At 38.8% G+C, this 26,379-nt stretch overlaps 1 protein-coding gene and 1 non-coding gene across 2 annotated transcripts in view; both read right to left on the bottom strand.

Moving 5' to 3' along the window:
- LOC105716439 (uncharacterized) overlaps positions 1-26,379 on the bottom strand; it is a 114,559-nt gene that overhangs the window by 81,438 nt on the left and 6,742 nt on the right. The window lies entirely within an intron of this gene.
- On the bottom strand, positions 19,115-19,221 carry LOC135270529 (U6 spliceosomal RNA). The gene has a single exon (XR_010338690.1). It is a non-coding gene; the product is annotated as a U6 spliceosomal RNA (small nuclear RNA).

The following is a 26,379-nucleotide window of genomic DNA, read 5'->3' as shown; positions in this document are numbered from 1 at the left end:
CTTTTCAAGCATTCTCTTCTTTATGATTTAACTTAATTTCCTCTTCAACTAAGATATACAAATCTATACCCTCGCCTGTGACAAAAATCGAGGATGTAAATCTAGAGGGAAATAACAACCAGACATTTGACTCTCTATGAGGCATCACTGGTATGCACAGTGGATGGCATGCTTGCTCTGGAGTCTGACTGCCAACGATAGAATTCTGGGCCTGCCACTGAAAGCCTTCACCTCTTCCAGCCTCAGTTTCATTAGCTGAAAGATGGAAACGATAAGAGCACCTACCACAGAGAGTTACTGTGATCAAATGAGATAATGAGGCCAGGCAATGGTGGCTCATGCCTGTAACCCTAGCACATTGGGAGGCCAAGGCAGGCAGATCACTTGAGTCCAGGAGTTGGAGACCAGCCTGGGAAACATAGAAAAAATACAAAAAAAGTCAGCCGAGCATAGCATGCACCTGTAGTCCCAGCTACTTTGGAGGCTGCGGCGGAGCATCGCCTGAGGCCAGGTCGAGGCTGCAGTGAGATTGCACCACTGCACTGAGTTAGAGTAAGAGAGAGCCTGTCAAAACAACAACAACAACAAAACAAAACAAAACAAAACAGTGTCTGGCATATAAAAGGGGCTCAATAAGTGTTAGCTCTTATTGGTACTTAATTGCTTTGATTTGTGCTATAGAAACCAAAGGGACTTTTTTCTTTAAATCTGTGGCTTCTCCAACCACCTGAAACAAGTGACTGAACTCCAAACGAATACTTCTGGTTCTTTCTACCAGGCACGGCCACGTCCCTCTTCCCTCCTGCTCCATGCCCCTTGAATCCCAACCAGTTAAAGTACAAGGGAGTGGCCGGGGAGTGAGGATGGTGCAGTCCAAACCGCCTCACTTAATTAATTTCAGCCAACTCCTGCTGCTGGCCACGCTGCTGCCGCCTCAATTACCCTTGGAGTTAACAACAGAAAGCGGCGCACAAAGACTTTCACTTTATAGCGAGAAAAGGAAAAATGTACTGTCGATACATATTACTTGTCAATGTAAATGCTTTCAGGAGCCCTTCGCTGCTGCTTTTCATGTTCTTCGAGTCTAAGAACCATTTAGAGAAGTCCCGCTGTTCTAGCACCCTAAGGACATGTAAGAGGATGCGCGCAGGCAGCTGAGAAACAGAGCTTCTATTTATGTGGAGCAAGGCAGGCCTAGATCTTTGACTAACAATAAGCAGAATATCTTAATCACAAGCATTCTGAAGTCATGCCAGTGGAGTGCTTAGTGTTTGCCAGCTTGCTTTTCTTTCTTTTTAGAGAATACAATTTGGGAAAGAGGCAAGCACATGCAGGTAGGCTCTTATTTCAGTATCCGCTCCTGTTTTCCCATTGGGAGGGTTGAGAGAGAGCTACCTAAATATCAGTCCCAATTCCCCCACCAGTAGGGGTCTAGAATTTCTAAAAAGAATAGGTGCAATCTGGCAGAAAAGGGAGACAGAGGACTTCTCTTGAAATTATGTTCGCGTGACCAGGCACGATAACTCACGTCTGTAATTGGGAGGCTGAGGCGGGTGGATCATTTGAAGTCAGGAGTTCCAGACCAGCCTGGCCAACATGGTGAAACCCTGTCTCTACCAAAAAAAATTGGCCGGTTGTGGTGGTGCGCATCTGTGGTCCCAGGAAGTCAGCAGTTTGAGACCAGCCTGGTCAACATGGCAAAACCCTGTCTCTACTAAACATACAAAAATTAGCCAGGTGTGGTGGTGCGCATCTGGGGCCCCAGCTATTCAGGAGGCTGAGACAGGAGAATCACTTGAACCCGGGCAGCGGAGGTTGCAGTGAGCCAAGATGGTGCCACTGCACTTCAGCCTGGGCATCTCAAAAAAAAGAAAAAAAAAGAAAAGGAATTATGTTTACGCAGAAAATAGTCTGTTGATTGGAGTCCATATTTACTGGGGATGAAGTTGTAGGGCTGATAGAGATTTTGAAGGGCTGGAGTTCACTTCCAATCCCCTACCCCTTACCACCTCCAACCACCCCTCACCTTGTATTCCAACACCAGGACTCCCAACTCTCATTCCCCATGCTTTTAGGAGCCTTTACTACACATTTAAGTTAATGTCTTCAACAGAGATGATGTGTTAGAGTAAACATTGTTCGTGGTGTAGGAAATGGCCTGGCACAACAGGTGCTCAAAAATATTTGTTGAATAAATTTATGATTTTATGGAATCTATTAAGGTAAAAGCCTTGGGAAAGAGGCTGCCACCAGAATAACTCCTTGTGATTCTTAGAATTAAGCTAATCGTTAAATGTATTTTAAATAACTCATTTCCCCTGATTGAAGCAATTAAAATGATCTCCGTATAGAGTATAGAAATTGTTTAGTAATATGCAACGCTTGACAGAGACCACCTACTGTCTTCTGATTTTTAACAATATTCTATCCATCTCTTTAAGGATAGAACCCCCCATTTAGTTGGGTACATGGCTTCCCAGATAAAGATTTTATTTCCCACCCCTTACCCCCTCTGCAGCTAGCTGTAGGTACCTCGCTTCTGACCAATGAAATGTGAACAGAAGTAATATATACAACTTCCTAGCTGGCACTTAAAGGGAAGGAGTGTGGCCTTTGCTTCTTCTGTTTCCTCTTCGCACTGGCTGGGATGCAAATGTCATGGTAGCTGCCGGAGCGGCCATCATAGACTGTGAGTTTGGAGTTGTGGCTTGAGGATAAAGGAGCAGAAGGAAGAAGCAGCCTAACCCTCTGCCACCCCCAAGCCTCCCTGCAAGCTTTAGATTACTTATATTTAAACTGTTACTTGAGAGATAAATAAATTTCTATCCTGTTCAAACCACTGTATTTTAGAATGCCTCTATTACTTTAGCCTAACCTGTATTTTAACAAGTATTGACATCATTAGAAAAGAAAGTTTAAAAGAAAACAAAAAAACTTGCTACATTAGAAAGTTAAAAAAAAAAAAAAACTCCATTCATTTGAAAGGAAAACAAGTAGAACAGAATAAATTAGTGGGATATTAATTTGTTCTCCTATTTTCCTTCTCTTACTTCAACAACTGCTTCTTTTCCCTCAACTACTACGTTCAGAATAGGTTCATATTGTTGCTGACTCATGAAAGATAGGTTGTTCCTGGTTTTAGTGCTTTTGTAGTAGACAGTGACACTAATAATAAGTGACAAATTCAGCCTGATTTCTCTTTTTTCATGGCCTATGAGACAAGAATAGTTTTTATATTTTGTAATGGTAGGAAAAAAACAAAAGACTATTTTATGGCATATGAAATTATATAAAATTCAAATTGTGGTGTCCATAAATAAAGTTTTATTGGAACACAATTACATTCATTTACTTAAATATTATTCACAGCTGCTTTCACACAGTTGAGTAACTACAGTAGAGGCTAGGATACTTCCAGAAAGCCTAAAATGTTTACCATATGACCTTTTAGAGAAGAAGTCTGCCAATCCAGTCCTGGAGTGTCTTTCATGTTGTTTTTAATGAAAGGTAGATACATATTGTCTGAATTGGTTCCCTTCTCTTTGAAGTTTCAAGCTATAGGATCATATTCATGCATTTAAAGATACTTTTTCAAATAGCTTGATTGTAATCATGAAGAATGTTTGATTAACTGATAAAGAGCTTGGAATGTAACAGTGGCTGAATTGCATTGTTCGTTGTTTAGTTTTGTTTGTTTGTTTGTGGCATGATCTCAGCTCACTGCAACCTCCCACTCCCAGGTTCAAGCAATTCTCATGCCTCAGCCTCCCAAGTAACTGGGATTACAGGTGTGTGCCACCACACTTGGCTAATTTTTTTGTATTTTTTCACAGAGACGGGGTTTCACTATGTTGGCCAGACTGGTCTCGAACTCCTGTCCTCAAGTGAGCCTCCCGCTTTGGCCTTTCAAACTGTTGGGATCACAGGTATGAGTCACTGGGCCCAGCCACATTCTTAGTATTTCTGAGTCATAATATTTCCTGGAATTCTAATGACCCACATTCAGCTCTACTTCACATGGTATTGGCTGACAGCAAGCCCTGCCTCACTCTTCAACTATATTACTACAGTCATGATACTCATTCAGCTCCTTAGTAACTCTAGACCAAACTTTCGCAATAATGTCTGAATTGTTTTTGCTGCATCTAATCTCTTCTCCTGCCTTCCATCCCCTGTCACCTTCCTCAGCTTCCCAAGGTACTAGGACTGCAGGTGTGAGCTGCTGTGCCCAGCCTTATTCATATTTTAAGACTAATAAAAACATCAACTTTCCTTATTAGGGCATACTTATTTGAGGGAGAGATGGCATTGAGATTATAGTGGGGTGAAAATCTCCCTCCCCTTCCAAGGCTTCTTTTGGTATGATCACTCAACTTAAAAGACTGTGAGCCATTTGTAACCATTTGTAAGCCATTTGTAGTCATTTGTAAAAGACTGTGAGCCATTTGTAACTATTTTTTGTCAGCCATTTGTAGCCAATTGTAACCATAGCCAGCCATTTGTAACTGGTTACAATACTTGCATGTACCTAACATAGTGTTTGATTCAAACAATCACTGATAACTGTACTATCTTGTATTATTATTATTTTTTTTGCCACCTTTCCAATGAGATTCCAAGGTGTATATTTTTCTCATTTGGAAATTATTTCGCTTACAAATCTATTTTAATAAATTATCAATAAATGCCCACCACTATAATGGGCACACTTCTAAGTGCTGGGAATACAGTCATGATCAGGCAAGATTACTGTCACCACAGAGCTTGCATTCTAGTGGGATGTATATCTACTTAAGAGATGAAAATCTGCCAGGCACAGTGGCTCACACCTGTAATCCCAGCACTTTGGGAGGTTGAGGCAGGCAGATCACCTGAGGTCGGGAGTTTGAGACAAGCCTGACCAACATGGAGAAACCCCGTCTCTGCTAAAAATACAAAATTAGCCAGGCATGGTGGCACATATCTGTAATCCCAGCTATTTGAGAGGCTGAGGCAGGAGAGTTCCTTAAACACGAAAGGTAAAGGTTTCAGTGAGCCGAGATCGCGCCATTGCACTCCAGCGTGGGCAACAAGAGTGAATCACAAAAGAAAAGAAGAGAAAATCACTATATAACAATTCATACCCTCTTATAAGCATAGGACCAAAACTATTCATCTTTTTCCCATGTTACTTTGTGTTTCTGCCTCTTCTTTACTTCTGCTTCCAGTTCTAATTCAGTTTAATTCTAATCTTTACCATGAACCCAGGGCTTTCTCTTGTTATTTTTATTGTTTTTTTTTCCCATTTTTCCCACCATTTTTTCTGTGTCTTCCGATATTTGAAATATCCTTCAAAAATAACAACACATTATTGTTGAACCTTTTGTAAAGTTCCTAAAACTAAGAAATATTACTCACATATGGCTAATATCTGTGAGTCATAGAGCCATAGACTCTTAATAACATAAAATTAAAAAGAAGAGCTCCTTGCCAGGCGCAGCGGCTCACACCTGTAATTCCAGACTTTGGGAGGTGAAGGCAGGCAGGGTTTGAGTACAGGAGTTCGAGACCATCCTGGCCAACATGGTGAAACCCTGTCTCTACTAAAAATACAAAAAATTAGCAGGGTATGGTGGCACACACCTGTAATCCCAGCTACTCAGGAGGCTGAGGCACGAGAATAGCTTGAGCCCTCCAGGAGCTGGCAGTTGCAGTGAACCGAGATCATACCACTGTACTCCAGCCTGGGCAACAGGGCGAGACTCAATCTCAAAAAAAAAAAGAAGAGCTTCCACCTAACCAGTGTTTTTTTGTTTACCAACCAAGCAAAACATACAGACATTATTTATATCCCATTTAAAACATTTTCCCAGCTTTATTGAGGAATAACCAACAAATAAAAATTGTACATATTCAAGCTGTACAACATGATGATTTGATATTCATATTCATTGTAAAATGATTGCCATAATCAAATTAGTTGACACATCCATCACCAGACACAGTTACTATTGTGTGGTGGGGTGTGGGGTGAGGACACCTAAGATCGACTCTCTTAGAACATTTCAAGTGTACAATACAGCATTAGTTGTAGTCATCACACTGTAAATTAGATACTCAGAACGTATTCATCTCACAACTCAAAGTTCATACCCTTTGGCCAACATCTCCCCATTTTTTCCACTTCCTGGCCCTGGCAAAAATTTGAAAGTAAATTTTATTTCCAAGTAGCACGTTTAATGATAGCACTCAATAAGTCATCAATTATAAAGAGGTAAGAACTACTTCCCCAAAGAGGGGGAAAGTAGTAAGAAAATTTCACTAGCGATCAAACAAATTGAAATTAAAAGAACTGGTATCCTTTTGCACATCTTAGGCAGTGAAATGTGTCTCAAATGCTATTCAGACTGATGAGGTTGCAGCCTCACTGAACTTTACACTTGTTTCTGCCAATACTGTAAATACCTCACAAAAATCATGAAAACGTTTATTCCTTTTGATTCAATATTTTCACTTTTAGGATTTATTGTAGCAGCTACTTTAATCAAATAAATATATACGTGCACAAAAATAATCACTTTACAGTTGTATGTATAAAAGCAGAAATATGTCAACATTTGGAATAAGGCTTGATAAAATTTAATTGTAACATTGCAATTATGAAGCCTATTCAGAAGCATAGTAAAATATTTATTAGTTAATGACAAGTTATTTTATGTTGCCACGTTGTTGTATCTTTAATTCTTTTTATAACAACAAATTGGGACGTAAGTAACTACCCAAACAAGTAATAGACTATGAAGTCACAGTAGCAAAACGGGAAATAGCATGACTATCCTATTGCATCATCATAGAAACATATCTTTTTGGAAAGCTATATATATATATATATATATATATATATATATATGTACTCAATTCAACAAATATTAATGGAGGGAATACCATATATCACACACTCTGCTGGGCTGGGAGGGTGCTAGAGGCTATTGGCTACTCATCAAAATCTGCATACCCTTTTTCTTAGGCACAGAACTAGAATATTTGCAGTTAGGTAGCCATGTGACTAAGTTCCAGCCACATAGAATGGGAACGGAAGTCCCATGTGCCACTCCCAGGCCTGGCCCATAATGCCCTCCCATTCTCACTCTGTACTCTTTCTCCCTTCCAGCTGGATGTGATGGAGATAACCATAGTGACTATAGAAGCCACAATTTGAAGGTGGCAAAGTCTCTGTCAGTAAATGAGTGTGTAAAGGAGAGCCGCTGGCAATTCTGTTCATATTCCCAGGACTCTGACATGAGCAAAACATAAACTTCCATTACCTTGAGCCATTATTTCTTTGGGGGTCTTCATTACCGCAGCCTTGCCTACCCTATCAGACATGGAATTAGAGATGATTTATTTTAAATTTTAAATTATTATATGCCATCAATTAAATTTAAAAGTCCTAAATCATCATGGCATTAAGCCATCTTTTTTTCTCTTATTTGATAAAATGTCTACAGCTTGTTCAATACAGTGAAAAAGTAGACCATCTTTGTTTCTTATTTATTGAAAGAGGTGATGGGAAGTAACAAAAACCTAGTTAATTGTATTGTTTGTCAATTTGAAATTTGTTAGAGTTCAGAAGACACTTGAAAAATGTTTAAATAATTCTAAATTATACTCCTCAACTGAGATTTCATGTCTCATATTTCAACCCAAAGCAGATATTTTTTCATTTCTTTATAAACTCCTAAAAGGAAAACAATTTTTTTCAATTTTTTCTACCAATTGGAATGCTACAGTGGTCTCAACTCTGTTCAAAACATGTACTATTGTGTTATTTTTATGTAGCATCCACAGTAATCACTATTGGGGGAAAAAAACTAAATGTATCAGTTTAATTTCATAATCTGTACTAAAAACTTGCTTGAAATATTACACATACATCAGAAACTGAATGGTGGCAGAGACATCTACACATTGAGATCTAAGTATATTTAGCGGAGGGAAAATCTTTAAAATAAGAAAAAAATTCACAAATTAGAACGAGTACTAGAACTGAAGGTATTGTATGCATAATTCTGTTCCTAGCACACGTTTAAAACATTTTTTCATCCATGTGTTTCAGAGTTCTTTCACCTCCTTTACATTTCAGTCTGTCTTAGAGTGTATAGGTTAAGGTTTTCATCATAAATAATCTTATTCAAGTGAAAAGAATTCATCCTATCTCAGGCACAGGATTCTGAAAACCCCCTCATCACAAATTCCCTCTTCAGGTCAGCAGGGTGCCATTGGCCCTAACAATCATTTTCTATTTCTTTCTAAACATAAACACAAGGATTTGTTGCACAGAACACCTCACCCACAATTGGATTGCAGTAGGTATTCCCAGATCTTAGAGACACCTGAAAGCCTTGGATCTCCTGACAGGATTTGTTAAACTGAAATTCAACTAAATGAGAAATTTGGTTTTGTAAATGTCATTCACTGTAAAAGGAGGGCTGTCCACTTTAAAGTTAAAATTGCCACACGTTTATCACCATCTGATAATATTAACCCTGTCTTTCAGCTTCTATAAGCCATAAAATAAGTTGGAACTTAGTTCTCTCTTTGTGTCGGATGGCAAATAAAAAGTGTAATGTTTAAAAGCCAGTAAATAGGAATTTACCCTCAGGTATCATAATTAACAAGGCAGTGAGGTTAAAGCTACCTATTAAGGAAGAAGAAAAAAGTGCCTCACTCTTTGTTGAGTAAATGGGGCATGTGGGGAGGGTGCACACTCCAATACTCTCTTCTCTAAAATGAATGTCACTCAGATTACAAATTAAAATAATAACCTATTCCACACAGGTATATAATTGTTCTCACGGTTGTACTTCTCATTTGGTGTTTATGGGAAGCACTTCAGAATTACTTAATATGATTTTAATGGCAGTGGGAAAAGAAGTTGAATGCTTAAAGAAAGGAACAAAGGTAAAAGGAACCCAGGAGCCACCTCCACTGCAGTGAGTGGCGCTGAGGCCAGCTGCAGGTGCGCACACTCTGGGCTGGAGGCTGGAGGCAGAAGTGTCTGCAGTGTGTTCTTCTCATGGGTTGCCTCTCAGAGGTAATGCAGGGCATGCGTTTCCTCCCCACCCCCCTGCCCTTATATTTAAGCTATTTAAACAACTGCACATCTGAGACTCACAAGAAATTAAAGTGAGGAAAAGTTAAGAAGCACTTAGAAGTAGTCATTAAAAGGCTGATGGACTACTTAATGTACCTTAACAGTAACTACGCCTGCCAAGGGTGGGGGGTCACCACCCCAAGCAACCTGACTGTAAAAGGATAAATGCATTCAAGTATGCGTTTATTTATTAATTTCTCCCAGCATGTATTCAACAGATATACGATGGTGCTCTAGCTCTAAACCAGGATCTGTGCTAGGAGATGGGATTATTTTGAGAACAAGGTAGACCAGGTTCCTGCTTTCACAGTGAGTCTGCACAATGATTAGATTTTGGAAATCAGTATAAACGACCATCTCATGCACTGTTTCAAAACATCATAGACATTTTTAATATTTCATTTTAATTACTTATCTCATTCATTTAGTCAACAAATATTTAGTGAGCACCTGTTGTGGATTCACCAGAACCTGCTTTGGAACAGCATACTTCACTTACTTCTTGGTCTAAACTAGATGAGCTTCAGGCTGAGTCAAACTCTCAATTGTTGCCTTCTGTAACTGGATCACTCCCAAGAACTACTGTCTCTTTTTTTTACTTTTTTATTTTCTTGTCTTTCTTTTCTTTTTTTTTTTTTTTTCTTGAGAAGGAGTTTTACTCTTGTTGCCCAGGCTGGAGTGCAATGGCATGATCTCAGCAATGGCATGATCTCAGCTCACTGCAAACTGCAACCTTGGCCTCCTGGGTTCAAGCAATTCTCCTGTCTCAGCCTACTGAGTAGCTGGGATAACAGGCACCAGTATCTGAGATAACAGGCACCAGTAGCTGGGATAACAGGTGCCTGCTACCATACTGGCTAATTTTTGTATTTTTAATAGAGATGGGGTTTTGCCATGTTGACCAGGCTGATCGTGAATTGGAACTGTATCTTCAATGGCTACTTTCTGGCACATGAGGAACACATCAAAAATATTTGTTGAATGAGTAGAAAAATGAATAAACCAACTTCAGGAATTACACATTCTGGACCACTCCTTTTTTGAGCCCCAAGTATCACTCACTTGGCATTTTGGCTATTTTGTGGTTAACTTGTTCAGTGTTTCATGTGAATGACAAGAGAAAGTGAAAGGTTCTAGGGGCCATATATACTATCTTCCCCACTTCCCCTTTTATATGGATATATTTTAATTTTTGAGACAGACTCTCTGTCTGTTGCCTAGGCTGGAGTGCAGTGACATGATCTCAGCTCAATGCAACCTCTGTCTCCCAGGTTCAAGTGATTCTCATTCCTCAACCCCCCTATCAGCTGGTACTATAGGCACTTGCCACCACACCTGGCTAATTTTTGTATTTTTAGTAGAGAAGGAGTTTTGCCATGTTGCTTAGGCAGGTCTCAAACTCCTGGGCTCAAGCAGTCTTCCCACTTCAGTCTCCCAAAGTGCGGGGATTTAGGCACTCACCACAGAGCCTGGCCATTTTTTCTTTTCTTTTTTTTTTTTTAGGATGTCAAGAGATACACTATTTTTGCTGTCCTCTGTTCTCCAAGTTTTACAGAGTGCAAAGCATACAGCAGTCAATAAAAATACTGAAATACTGAGTGAAATTTTTTTCTCCTTTTTTGCCTCCCAAGTAGCTAGGATTACAAACACACACCATGCTCAGCTAATGTTTGTATTTTTAGCAGAGACAGGGTTTCGCCATGTTGGCCAGGCTGGTCTCAGACTCATGCCTGCATCTGCCTGTTCTGTGCCTCAGTCAGTTGGATATAGCCTCTCAGTCATACCATACTTATTTCTATTTCCATGTCTTTGTTCCACTGGTGTCCCTGTCCTCCATATTCCTCTCTGCTAACCTAATTCTTACTCATTCTTCAAGGCCAAACCACAAAAAGTATTCCTTTTTTCTAGGGGTCTTTCCTAAGTTATATTACATCCCTCACCTGGACCTACTGTCTATAGCATTTACTGTTTGTCATCTTGTGATGTCTTTTATACGGTGGCTTTATTCTGTGGCTATGTTTCTTTCCACATCTGTCTCAAGGCAGCATGCTGTAAATGCCATTTCCCCTCTTGAACCATCCTCTGCATTTCTCTACCCTGCTCTGTATAGCAGGACATCGACTTTGTGAATTATGACAACGAGTTCCCTTGTCTTCTATTGGTTGAGTTTAACTAATGCAAGCCACCAGCAGGAATCAGTGGGTGGGAGGAGAGGGTGTGTAGCATTTGTTGCCCAGTGCCCTCCATGCTGGGATGTCATGGGTCAGCATTCATCTCCTGAAGGTCATGGCACCCATCAGGGCACCCTCTCCTCCAGCTACAGCCACAACCACAGCTCCGGCTGGCCTTGATTTCCAGTACCTGGCCCTTTCCTTGACCTCTTCAGGCTTACAAGTGGTAATGGCTCACCAGTGTTGCTAGTCTCATGTGCTTCAAACCCCTTGTGGTTTCCCATATCCCTGCCAACATGTCTGTAAATACTCCCTTCATTAATCTCTCCTCAGTTGCCATGCTTGAGTGCACCATCAGTTACCATCCTTGAGTGCTGGGACCCTAACTGATAGGACAGCAACTGTAGATTTTGCTTCTATGTATTCCCATGGGTTATGCTTCCATATAGCCCCCACAACATCTAGCTCACTGTGGGGCTTAATAAGCATTTGCTGAAAGAAGGAATAAAACCATGGATGGACTACCATACCTGAATTAACACTGGATAATTCACAAAAGAAAAAGAATCTCTATGCACTATGGTTCCTCAACTGAGACGATTCACCTTCACCTGGTACATATACATAACCAAGCATAGTGATGTTTCTTTTTTTCTCATAGTGTTTCATCTTAAATCTGTATTTATGATATTAATTAATCTATATTAAAATGGTTCAGGCTGGGCGCAGTGGCTCATGCCTGTAATCCCAGCACTTTGGGAGGCTGAGGGGGGTGGATCACGAAGTCAGGAGTTCAAGATCAGCTTGGCCAACATGCTCTACTACAAATACAAAAATTAGCCAGGCGCGGTGGCAGTCGCCTGTAATCCCAGCTACTCAGGAGGTTGAGGCAGGAGAATTGCCTGAACCCGGGGTCAGAGGTTGCAGTGAGCCAAGATCATGCCACTGCACTCCAGCCTGGGTGACAGAGTGAGACTCCATCTCAAAAAAATAAAAAATAAATTTAAATTAGAAAAAATAAAATGGGCCGGGCGTGGTGGCTCTCGCCTGTAATCCAAGCACTTTGGAGGCCAAGGCGGGCGAATCACCTGAGGTCGGTAGTTCAAGACCAGCCTGAGCAACATGGTGAAACCCCGTCTTTATACAAAGAATAAAAATAAATAAATAAATAAATAAAATAAAATGGTTCATATGTTTAGTCCCACTTGTTATTCTGGGGGAAAAATTAGTTGGATTCAGATATATTGGGTTAGTTGAAATGAAACTTCTACTTTTCTCCTCTTTTGCTTTTCACTTTACTGATGACCCAGTCATACCAGACTCTACCCTCCTATTTTCAGTCTTTTTTCTGGACATATTTTTGCAAACCTCAAACTGACGGGTAAAAATTAAATAGCTCTGATGAATACATATGCTGTCTATCTCTTGAGAAAGTCCCAGCTTTTTCACCTGCTTATCTACTCACTTTTCTACTGAATATCCAAGGTGCCACTTGACACATGCCTATCACACATGGGTGAGAAAAGAAGTATGTTAGCTCTATGCAGTGGAGATGAAAAGATAGGTGTACCCAGATAACCTGGAGAACGGGTTAGATGACTGCCTGAGCATTGATCTTTCGAGAGGCTGTCACCTCTCGAAAGTAAACTCAGATACCTGCAGCCTGGTCTTCCTTCCTCAGTGGTCTTTCATAAGCAGTCCTCAAGCTCTTCTGCCTTGTCTTTCAGAGGATGGCCTATGACCACAAAATACATGCTCCTTGAACCATGCTGGTTTGAGCAGCACCGCTCTCTGATTAGTATCCTTTTAGCATCGCTATCATTGTTCACCAAGAATAATATTGCAACTAATGTATTATAGCCAATAGTCCATGAAGAAATAACTGTTTGGTAGTTTGCTAGGTCAGTGAACAGCAACAGCAGGTTGATTACGGTGGGGATGCCAGGGCTCTACTATCCAAAATCCTAACTGGGATAGAGGTGGATTGAGGGTTACAACCATTAACCTTGAGAGATTTTAAAAAAGGCAAAATTATTTTAGCCAAATGATTCATCATTTCAGTCACCATGGAATTAAACCTATGAGAGATTTTGCATCTATGGTTTCCATACCTAAAAAATCAGAGACAGAAAAAAAAAAAAAGATCACAAACTAACTTCAAATTTTTATTTTATAAGAGAAATGATTCATGATTAATTAGTGGCAAAGAACTAATGCTGGCTCTTCTGATAATGTATTCAATGTTATTTCTACTTCTCCCAGGATGTAATTGTAAGGTAAACCAGTGGATTTTCAAAAGATAGATTTAGAAATCACTGTAAAGTGTAGAGGGGTTTAATCCTCTCTACAGTAATTCTCTCTTACCTGTAGTTTCACTTTCTGTGATTTCAGTTATCCACAATCAACCAGGGTTCAAAAACGTTAAGTGGAAAATTCCAGAGAAAAAGGGAGATCACATTCACAAAACTTTGATTACAGAATATTGTTAATAAATGCTCTATAATATTAGTTATTATAGTTCATGTCTTACTATGACTAATTTATAAATTAAATTTTGTCATAGGTATGTATGTAGAGGAAAAAGTGCAGTACACATAGAGCTCAGTGTTATCCAAAGTTTCAGACTTCCACAGGAGGTCATGGAACGTAACCACTGTGAATGAAGCAAGATACTGTAGCTTCTGATCTTTATAGCATTTTGAGTGTATTTAGAGGTCTGCTCCTTGAACCTTGCTCGTTTGAGCAGCACCACCCACTGCCCACCCCGAGAGATAATAAGTAAATAATCAAATGTCCAAAATAAGCTTTCCTCTTAGAAATAAGGAGTTGGAGAGTGGTGAGTAGCCATGAGCAGTGGGTGGTATAGTTTGAACTTTAACATTGTGGCTTTCTTCACGGGTAGAGATACTGATATTTTTTTCCTCCAAGTTGCTCTTCTTTACACTTACACAAATGACAACTACTATAACTTCTATGATCATCTTTTAGGATTAAAAAAAAATCTGAAACCATTTATTTCTTCATGACAAGTGAAATGGTTTTTTTAATTAAAAAAAAAGAAAAAGGAAAATAGATAAACATTTTACAGTCTAAACAATTGCAAACAGCTCAGGTGAACATCAGAAATGGTATCCGGACAATTTTGCAGCATTGAAGGAAGTCTTTGACGTAAGTAATTGAATTAGAGACAGCTAGCGCAGCTTTATGAAAGTGATACTTGTGTACCTTACTAGTTGGAATGCCTTAGAGGGCATTACTGCTATAGAAAGAAAATGGAACACAATGGATGTCATACAATTGTTAAAAAGTCATTGAATGTTATTAACAATGAAGATTATTGGCTAAGACCACATCTATTGTGTAAGGTAAAATAGCTTGTTGGATTAAAAAACTGTTCAAAACCTGCAAAAAGTGAGTGAATGTTAATGGTTTTTTTTTTTTTAACTGAAGAGAGGTTATCAGTAAGAGTGAAATAATAGCTTTGAAAGCAAATGACTAAAATTGGAAGAATACACACGATCCAACCTCATTACATTGGACTATTGTGGTAGCTTTTCTGACACTAGGTACTAAATTTCCAGGTACTTTTAATCATATTATGTTTACAGTCTTTTAATAAACCCCCTTCCTGAAGAAGAGTTGGAAAAAAAGGGTCATGTTTAACAGAATGCGATTCAGTGTATTGACTGTAATTATTGGAGCACAAATTCTTGACTTTTTCAACTTAGCTATTTAAAAATTACAAACACTCTTTTCTTGTATCTATAGAGACAACATAACCAAAAATCAATGCTATCTTACCTATATTATTTATCTGTGCATGTACAAACTTGGTTTACGGTAAATTATTAACATGCTATATATCTACAAACAGGTAGGCAAATTTGACACTGCTAAAAGAGTTGACTCATCACAGTCTGTCAAAAAACTTCTGTCTATAGTATTAATTCCTCTTAGGAAGTTTAGACAAGTCAGAATGACCCAAACTTTTTATTGTATCCAATTCAGTCATAAAAGTATAAGCTCATGCTTATAATCCCAGCACTTTGGGAGGCCAAGGCAGGTGGATCACCTGAGGTCAAGAGTTCCAGACCAGCCTGGACAACATGGTGAAACCCTGTCTCTACTAAAAATACAAAAATTAGCTGGGCATGGTGGTGCATGCTTGTAATCCCAGCTACTTGGGAGGCTGAGACAGGAGAATCGCTTGAACCCGGGAGGCAGAGGTTGCAGTGAGCCAAGATTGCACCACTGCACTCCAGCCTGGGTGACAAGTGAGACACCATCTCAAATTAAAAACAAAAACAAACAAAAAAAACCTCCAAACCTATTTCTTTCATATTGAGTGTAATATTTTTAGGGTACATAAATCTAGTATAGCAAAGAATTTGTTTTGTTTTGATGGCTTATGATGGAAGTCATATTTTCTGCAATATGCTCTAGGCAACTTTCAAAGAAAAAATAAAACAAAACATGATCAGGGTAGATTCTACAACAAGTAATTGAGTGAAACTACTATAAGTTATAATCTGATTGTAAATCTATGTCATAGTTTAAATTAGATTTTAAAAACTAAAAAGTCTTGTGGGACACTATAAAATCTTCAAAATTATGGAAATTGATATTCATATTGATATGTATATGTGCATATGCTATTGTCTATTAATAATGACAGCTGTGCCAGGCTCGGTGGTGCATGTCTGTAGTCCCAGCTATTTGAGAGGCTGAGGCTGGAGGATCTCCTGAGTCCAGGAATTCTGGGCTGTAGTGCGCTATGCCAATCGGCTGTCCACACTAAGTTCGGCATCAATATGGTGACCTCCCGAGATCAGGGGACCACCACGTTGCCTAAGGAGGAGTGAACCAGCCTGGGTCAGAAACTGAGCAGGTCAAAACTCCTGTGCTGATCAGTAGTGGGATCGTAGTGGGATCGCGCCTGTGAATAGCCACTGCACTCCAGCCTGGGCAACATAGGGAGACCCTGTCTCTAAATTTTTTTTAATTAAAAAAAAAAAAAAAAGAAAGAACGACAGCTGTTACAATAACAAGGAATTGCATAAAATTTATTTGAACACAATGGGTCTGATTCAGCAGCTTGGATCTGTTAAGAATATCTTCAGTAAAGCACTTTATTGTACGTAAACACTACTTTACATTTTGTAGTATTATATATTCTACTATGTGTTTTGTTCACTGAGCAGTTACATTAGAGAATGGATTTCAGTGGCAACATTATTAAAATATGGAAATTATCTTACATTAACAGAGTTTGGTGTATCCAGATTGTAGTGGTGGTTACAAAAATCTATATATTAAAATATTCACAGAATAGTACACCAAAAAAGTTCATTTTACTGTATGATAATTCAAATAATAAAAATAACTCTTTTTTTTTTTTTGCATTGGGTGTTTTCATCACATTACCCAGGCTGCATTGCCCTGCCACACCCCATCAAAACGAATTTTCAAAATGTAATAAATAGTTTAGATTTTTTTAAATGCTTGTGCTGGGCTCTGAGGGATAAAAATATAACTGATGGCATAAAATAAACATTTTTAAAAAATTATAAATAATGCTAAGACTATAAAGAACAAGAAAAATATTTTAAAATATATCCCCCCAAATATCACAAAACAATCTATCACAGATGCAATCTGGGACTCTGAGCCTTTTCAAGGGAAAATTTCAAGGCTAGTCAATTTTCACAACATAAACTTCTTACAGTCTCAAAACATGAGAGGGCTTTCCTAGGATTTACTGGCTGGGAATAAATATTTCGCTCAGCAATTAATAAAAATAATTGTAAAAATTTGTTTGCTTCATAGAATAAGAACTGGAAGGAAACTTAAAGAATTATTTGATAGGCCGGGCGTGGTGGCTCACACCTGTAATCCCAGCACTTTGGGAGGCCGAGGCGGGTGGATCACAAGGTCAAGAGATCAAGACCATCCTGGCCAACATGGTGAAACCTTGTCTCTACTAAAAATACAAAAATTAGCTGGGCATGGTGGCATGTGCCTGTAGTCCCAGCTACTTGGGAGGCTGAGGCAGGAGAATTGCTTGAACTTGGGAGGCAGAGGTTGCAGTGAGCCGAGATCACGCCACTGCACTTCAGCCTGGCACCTGGCGACAGAGTGAGACTCTGTCTCAAAAAAAAAAAAAAAAAAAAAAGAATTATTTCATTACCTTCAAGCAGATGTAAATAAAGGTATTTAACCAAAGTTCACAAAGCTCTTCTCAGAGATCTCCAAACACAGAGATTCCACAGTGGCCACCAGTGAACATATTCCTGTGTTTTAGCTCTAGGATAGTTAAGTTGGGGATGTGAGTCTGTGTGTTTCCGCTGAAACAGCTCCTATGTTAAGTTCTTTCATCATCTGGGATCTCTCAAGGCATGGAGAACTACTATAAAAATTCCTCTTCTAGAAAATATCCATGCTTTTCAAGACATTAATTGGATTATCTCTTTAGCCATTCTTCTTCAAGTTTGACAAACCTGCTCTTGATGTGATATGCTGATAGAGATGCCCATAAGACATTTCTATCATAATAGGTCTTTCTGTTCACTTTGGGTTGTCCACATTCTTTGTGTTTTAAAAAATCAGTGACCAAAGTAGGCCCTGTACTCTCTTTAATACTCAGCCCCAGTCCCGAGGGTAGAGTGCTAGAGGGCTTCCTGGGCTATGCAGGCGATGTTTCTTTCCCTCCCTCCCTTCTTCCCTCCCTCCCTCCCTTCCTCCCTTCCTTCCTTTCTTCTTTCTTTCTCTTTCTCTTTCTTCCTTCTTTCCTTCCTCCCTCCCTTCCTTCCTTCTCTCTTTCTATTTTTCTTTCTTTCTTCTTTCCTTCCTTCCTTCCTCCCTCCCTCCCTTCCTTCCTTCTCTCTCTTTCTTTCTTTTTCTCCCTCCCTCTCTCTCTTTCGCTTTCCCTCCCTCCCTCCCTCCCTCCCTCCCTTCCTTCCTTCTTTCTCTCTCTCTCTTTCTTTCTGGCATTCTTGGAAGAAGTTAGATGTTGCATATACAAACCACATACAAATGGGCCTCATGTAAAACACAAAACCCCAGTAAAGAAGCACATGGTTCTTTAATTTTTTAGTTAGTGATGGAAATGCACTTAAGAATATGAAAAGGAGCACCCTTCAGCCAAAGATGTACAAGTAAGTGACTGAAATAGAAAGAAAACTCCTCCAGGTGGTAGCCAGAGTAGTTACTATTCCCTTCCTATCAACATTGGGGTGGATGTATAGATCCCTTCCTCCACAGCAGCAGAACAAAATAAAATGAGTTTTATAACTGGCATTCATAACAATTTATAGACTACTACAGAATTAAATGAGGAGCCATCTCTGATAGTTGTATAATAATAGGAAAAGAAATATCTAGACCTGTAGACATAAAGTTGATGAAGACACTTGACATTAAATTTCAAACTTCAAGTAACACCCCAGACCAAGATTGTTCTGTAATTCCTAAGTCAGCCCTGATTCAAAGAAGTGACCAGGTTGGCATAGGCCAACTTTAGATATGAACAGGACCTAAAAGAGGCCTAGCAGAGACCCATAATCCACTAGTTGATGAGGAGGAAGACCAAAAACAGAATTAGAACAAAGGATTTCATAGTCTTAAGGACAAAGGGGTTGTTTGTCCATTACTGGGGAAAGGATCCATACTTTAGGTGAACCCTCATATATTTTTTACTGACTGGCATGTTATTCATTCTGTGGTATATTTCATTTCTCTTCACTGAACATTTTGCAATCTTTTAAAAAATTCCTGCTTACGTTCTCTTTATTTTTTTTTATTTTTATAATTAAAAAATACGGAATGCTTCACAAATTTGCAAGTTATCCTTGCACAAGGGCCATACTAATCTTCTCTGTATTGTTCCAATTTTAGTATATATGCTGCCGAAGCAAGCACTGTGTTCCCTTTCATGTACCTGAGCTTGGAGGACACGAGAGAGCTGGCTTCTAAATTCTGTTGCGCAGAGTACCTAAAGACAAACAAACAGCTTCCCCAGACAGGCCTGTTACTGTTTGCTTGTGCCACCTATTATTTACCCAAGAGTGAGGCCTATTTTGTGAAGAAGAAAAGAAGTTCTGCTCTAGAAACTGTTCGATGAGGCTTTTGTTTTATATTGCATGTGGGGGAGGAATGCAGTGGGGAGGTTTCTATAAAATCGGCATTGTCAACTGCTGAAGGCAGAACTTGTGGTAGCTTGAGAGCTTGTCTCTGTTTTAAATTCCTGAAAAAGCCAGGTGTGGCAGCATGCACCTGTAGTCCCAGCTACTTGGGAAGCTGAGGTGGGTGGATGGCTTGAGCCCAGGAGTTCTGTGTGACACCAATCACACGTTCACGATAAGTTCAGCATCAATATCGTGACCTCCTGGGAGCAAGGGATCACCAGGTTGCCCAAGGAGGGGTGAACTGGCCCAGGGAAGAAAGGGAGCAGGCCAAAACTCCAGTGATGATCAGTAGTAGGATCACACCTGTGAATAGCCACTGCATTCCAGCCTGGACAACATGGTAACTTATTAAAAAAAAAAATACTGGAAAAAATAAACCCTGAAAATTATGGGCCCACTTCCAATCTTTTCTCTGCTTCCCTGACAAGAGATATTGGTGCAAAAGAAATTGCAGTTTTTGCCATTTAAAAGTAATGACAAAAACTGCAACTACTTTTGCACCAACCTAATAATATGGGTCCAAGAAAGAAACCAAAGATTAATGCCTCCAATAAAGCAAAAGTCTTGTCATATAACTGCCCTTCTTAGACTACTGGGCTGCTATAACAAAATACCATAAACTGGGTAGCTTTAAAGCAACAGAAATTTAGGCCAGGCACAGTGGCTCACGCCTGTCATCCCAGCAGTTTGGGAGGCTGAGGCGGGCATATTACAAGGTCAGGAGTTCGAGACCAGCCTGGCCAATATGGTGAAACCCCAGTCTCTACTAAAAATACACACACAAAAAAAAAATTAAGCCAGGCAAGGTGGTGGACACCTGTAGTCCCAGCTACTAGGGAGGTTGAGGCAGGACAATCGCTTGAACCTGGGAGGGGAGGTTGCAGTGAACCGCCACTGCACTCCAGCCTGGGTGACAGAGCAAGACTCCGTCTCAAACAAAACAAACAGAAATTTATTGCTCATCGTTCTGAAGACTGAGAAGTCCCAAATCAAAGCAGATTTGGTGACTGGTGATGGCCTGCTTTCTGGTTTATAGATGGCACCTTCTTGCTGTGTCCTCACAGCAAGATGGAAGGGGTAAGGGTCTCTCTGGGGTCGCTTTTATAAGGACACTAATCCCATTCATGAGGGCTCCCTCCTCATTATCTAATCACTTCCCAAAGTCTCCATCTTGTAATAGCATCACCTTAGGAGTTAAGATTTTAACACGAATTTTGGAGGGACACAACCATTCAGATGATAGCACTGCCCAAATGCTAATGCAAACTCATTGTTGCTCAATTTGTTATTTAAACACTGTTCATTATCACATTATCTTCCACTTGTCCTCTTTCCTTCTGTAATTTGTCCATATTGGCTTGTTCTATCTTCTGGCACTTCTTCCCTCCCTTCTGTCTGGGTTTCATTCCCCAACAAGGGCTCTGTGCCTGTCTCCCTGCCCAAACCCATTCGTAACTGTAATTACCACCTTAGTCTTACCCAGTGGCAGTATCTTCACCCATAGATTTAACTGAGGCAAAACTACTACCTGTTAGACAACTTTAGCTCTGCAGCATAAACATCTGAGTTAAGAAAAAATTACTAGTACACAAGTCACACACAGTGTTGGAGAATACTAGTCCTACGAGGTATAAACAGATAAGGCAGGTGAGGTCCAAGCCAGTTTCTCTATGGGGCAGTGTCTTCCACTTAATATAACTGAATGCATTACAAAAGAAAGAAAGAAAGAAAGGAAATAAAGGAAGAAAGAATGAAAAGAAAGAAAAATTTTCAATAAATCCACACTCAAAAAAAAAGGAGGCAAACTATTATGAACAGAACAATTAGAAAAACAACTATAAATTTCACTTTATATATGCTAGACAAAGGAGTTACTATCATGAGAATTTAACCATCACAAAATATTTTGCTGAACAGTATTTGTTCCTATATTAATGAAGCAATGTCCATAGACACAAGTTTGAGTTTAAAGAAACTAAAAACTTAAGATGGCCAGATTAACGATATCTTTCATTTTCTTATTTATAGGTTTATATGTTTTTCAAATTATTTGGAAGGAACTTTTGGAATTGAAAAAAGTTTAAAAACTAAAAATTCTTTTCTATATTTTTCCTGTTGAATTAGTATTCTGTTTATGAAATAGGAACACGATATCCCCAAGGTGCTATTGATGTCATCCAGTTATAGCTATCTATGTCTTAAATAATAATTGAAGTGAGGATGAGAAATATATTTTACAGAAAGTGACAACAATATTATGCTTTTCTACCTTGTTGATATGATCCAAAATGTGAAGATATTTGAAAATATTTGAGTTACTGATTTTTTTTACTTTTCCTCTAGATTAATGACACTACAGAGCTATGTATATTTTGGTAGTCACCAAACTATTAAAAATGTCAACATCATCATTGTTATCCATTCTCTACACAAGGATTTTTCAACGTTGGAACTACTAACATTTTGGGCTAGATAATTCTCTGTTGTGGGGTGCTGTTTTCTGCCATGCAGGATGTTTAGCACCATTCCTGGTCTCTACCCAATAGATGTGATGACCAAAAACGTCTCCAGACATTGCCAAATGTCCCCTGAGGGGCAAAATTGTCCCTGGTTGAGAAACACTGCTGTATAGTGGGTTATTACTATCCAAATATTTTGATTATCTTTTTAACCATTACCTATTACCCTGGCTACATTAATCATGCCATGATTCACATTGATCACAATGATTAAAGAAATTATAGATTTATTATGGCGCTCAGGCACTTAGCATTAGGCTATTAGACAAAGCCTGGGAATATAAGGGGAAAAAATTCCCATAATTACAAAAAATAAAAGATTACATGAAAAGAGCAAAGGTGTTGGCTGTACACTAGGATCAAATGACATTCATTTGTTGAAGTAGTCTGAATGGCTCAAAGACATACAGCAGCTATTATTCACTTAGCTATAACACAGCAAACATTAACACATATTTTGAAAAGGAGAGATGTTGCTTCATGTGACATTACTGATAATATTTAAGAAGAGATGTTAGTGACTCATCAGACACTCAGGCATAATTTTTCCCTCTAACTGTTACTAATCATTTTTCTTACTGCCTTTTTTATTTAAGCACATGTTCAGTAGTACCCACAATCAAAATTCTACTATAAAATGTAACATCGAATATCTTACTTTTATTTTATTAAAATAAGTATTGTAAATGATCACTAAGAGTGAATAACATAAACAATAAGTATTATTTGTATCACCATTCTTCCAGATTTTTATGTCACCACTGTGAATGGTGGATGGTCTTTTGTCTCTTCTAAATGTCCCATTCCTTATGGGATAATTAAAAATGACCCATAAGCAAAGTTAAGTTTTAAGAGGTTTTTTTTTTAAATATACAGCTTTGACTTGTACTATTGTTATCCTCCAATTTCCTTTGTACATTTTCAAAAATAATATGTGAGTTTTAAAACTTACTTAAAATGACTCTTTTTAAAAAAGAAAACACTGTAGTGGGATGCTGGGATTGCATTCATCCCAGCATGCTCCACCACTGTTCTTTGGATGGCAATCACAGGACCCAGACATCAAGCTGTGGAAGAGATTCTTCCAAGCAACAGCATCTGGCTCTTTGGCAAACTGAACAGGCAGTTGCCCTGGTGGTTTTGGAGTTGCCTCTGGGTCTGTCACAGGGTAAGGCTGCTGATGGAGTGTCTGGATTCTCATCTCCTTTTCATTTCACTATCTTTCTCATATACCTTTTGGGCATCAAGAGACCCACTCTCTTCCATAAGGCAAACACTGCCCTCCTTAAGCCTAATGAACTTTTACATAAACCCTGTGGTACTTCCGTAAGTATCCCTTTCCATTGCCCACATCTCTTACAGAAGTGCAAAAACAGGCAAACATTTTGGCATCAGCAACACTAGCATTCTATTTCACACCCCACCTACAGAGAGTCAGAAATTAAATGCTCTATTCTCAGTTCTGAATATTTTAAGCTTGCATTTTCAGTTTCTTTAATCATAATAGATCCTTTTGCCAGTTAAACTTAATAAATTCATATTTATAATATGAATAGCTACCTAATCCCATAAAAATACTTTTTTTTTTCATTCTTAGGATCGCATAATCTAAGCTGGTAAGGTGGTATAAATACTATAGGAGCTTAGTCTGAAGAATTTATGGCACTTCAAAATCCTAAGTGCAGTCGTTGAAACAAATAAACACCTTGAATACCAGAATCAGTAGCTCCAGAACAAAGGGGCTCTCATATCCTCTTAGCTGTGAAGGAAATTAAAAAGATCAAATTTGAAAAATAAAGAATGAGTTTTTAGAGGTTTGGGAATTAAAAAAAAACTCAACTCTGAATAATTTGCATGAAAAGTATTAATCAATATGGCATCTCTACAGACCACCAGCTATGCACAGGCACCATGACCCACAATTCATACCCAAAAGATAAAGTACTATTGGTGAGGATGTGGCTCAAAGACTCTAGTGTGTCCAAACACACACTAGATGAGTGGGACTGATTTGTAAGAGGTAGCGTTTAATTCTTCCTGTGAGAATTCTTCAGAAAAAAGAAATCTTCATGCACTTGCCACCTCATGGAGACTCAGTTTTAATCTGTTATTTGATCACCACATTCAATAACTCCATCAATAACCTATGAAAAATTTCATGGTTTAACACGGAGGTTTTAAAAAAAAAAGTTTCATAGTAATGTCTGCGTTATGAATGGAAAGCAAATAAAATAGAAAGGGGGAGAATCTTTATAAGAAAGACTACGTTTGAGTTTAAGTTGTTACTTGGAATTTCCTAAATTCTGAGGGAAATTAAAACCCCTTAATTTCTAGGATTGGCAAGTAGTTGAAGCGAAAATGGACAAAAATAAATAACAATAACTACTTCTAGCCCAGAAACAGGGTTTTAAGAAGTAAATTGTATTTATAATAATTTGAATACATTTTTTGCATTTTCTTAGAAACAAGAATGTAATGATGGCATAAATGCACATATAGTCTCTATCTTTTACAGATGAGCTAACAGAATATAGAGTTAAATCTAAAGTTTGTTTTTATTTCTATCAAAAAAAATATTTTTTACTAAACACAAAATAAATCATACACTCAGCTGCCTTCTGATTTTATTTTTTAGAAATAAATTAGAGTTGAACATTAAGAGTCATAGACTTTTGTCAGTTCATGCAATCAACTCCTACAGCTTTCCCTAGGAACATTGCTAGACGAGCAATACAAGTCCTTGCAACCTTGAGCAACTGACAAATCTCTCCAGGCTGAATTTTCGGCCAGAAGAGAGTAATGAAAACTTTTAGATCAAATGTTTATTGTAAGTATTTGATTATTTGAAACAAGAAAAACACGAGTCTCTAGACATAATCAATTCCTGACAATTGCTAAATACATAGTAGGCCCGCAGATAGGCTTTTTGAATGCATACATGAATGAATGAATGTGAGTGCATACTACATTCAACTTTTGAAAAAATACTTATGCTCTGAACACTTCCTGGCTTGATAATCACAAATCTTTAGATAAATCAGAGACTTCAATAAATATTTTTGCATGTGAAAAATAAACGAATTTATCCATCCTGCCATGAGTGCACAAATTGGTTAATAAACCAAATTGATCCGAATGTGCAGTTGGATTTAAGAATATATGGTCTAATGTAAAATGTTGTTTGCTTTTACTGAAATGTTTTCATTAGGACTCTAGAATTGACTGAAGTTTTATCTACCCAATGCCGACACCAGGATATTAAAAATATTTCTTGATGATAATGAAATTGTTTGGTTTCCCTCCACTTCCGTGGTGAATATCTCATGTTTACAGAATGTCTTTTTGTTAGAGAAAGGCTTCAACCACTACTTCTGGTTTTCGGCTGAACCGGTACGGAAAGGTCAGGATAGACTTAAGCCCATGATTCTGTTGGTACCCAAGGTCTAGGTACCATGCCTGTTTCTTCTGTGCTTATCTGACATATTTTGTCCATCAAATGCAAGAGAGCATAATCAAAAGGGTTACTGCTCTTCCAGTAATCCAGAATACTCCATCTACATTTGGTGTGATCTGTGTGTTCCTTAAGTGATGCCTTTCATTGTCATATTTGAGAGCTAAGTATTGGAAGCAATTATATCTTTCACTTTTTGCTTGTTCATTAGTTGAATAAGCTGCCAGAAAACTGCCATTTAGGCTAAGAGTTACTGTCTGTGAGTTGAACTAGCTTAAATGGTATTCAATAAATGATTAGGAATGTCATTATTGAGTGGCTATCCAAAGTCAGACACTTGCTAATAAAGATGCCTCCAAGCATCCATAGGTTAAACGCTAAGAAACAGATCCACAAATGGAAGCAAGTCTGTTGTTCCTCTTATGTGGTTGGGCAAGTAAGATATGTAGGCTTCACGCTATCCCCAGGAAACCTGGTCCCCTTCTTACTCCAGCTGACACACATGGCCTCACCAAAAGCAGAAACTAGGGCTTGGTTGATAAATAGTAACTGAGTACTTCAACTTTTGCCATCTGAAAAGGGTATTTAAAAAGAACAGGTGAAACTTTAGATACATCATGCAAGGAGGCGTATCCAACATTGAAGCTGGAAAGGAGGGGAGAAGATTCCTAGACCACATCAAGTAGCTGATAGTTGGCTCTCACCAAAAGGAGGCTACAATGTTCTAGGACTCACCTGCCCTAAGGGAGGGAGAGGAGGCACCTGGGGCTTCGTGGAAATCTCCAGGCCTGCTCATCTTCAGAGCCTTGAAAAGGCCCCCTGGCTCGTAGGCAAAATCACAAAAGTGGCAAGTCTACAGGAAGTCTGCACATAAATAGACGGAAACAGGGAAGAGAGTGGGGTATGCTTGACTGAGGGACGA

The sequence above is a fragment of the Aotus nancymaae genome, unplaced genomic scaffold (genome assembly GCF_030222135.1).
Source record: "Aotus nancymaae isolate 86718 unplaced genomic scaffold, 86718_ANA_hifiasm-v0.15.2.pri h1tg000062l, whole genome shotgun sequence".
In the NCBI taxonomy this organism is placed as follows: Eukaryota; Metazoa; Chordata; class Mammalia; order Primates; family Aotidae; genus Aotus; species Aotus nancymaae.
Note: the sequence above shows the minus strand (reverse complement) of the source record. Positions and strands in the feature narration are given on the sequence as shown.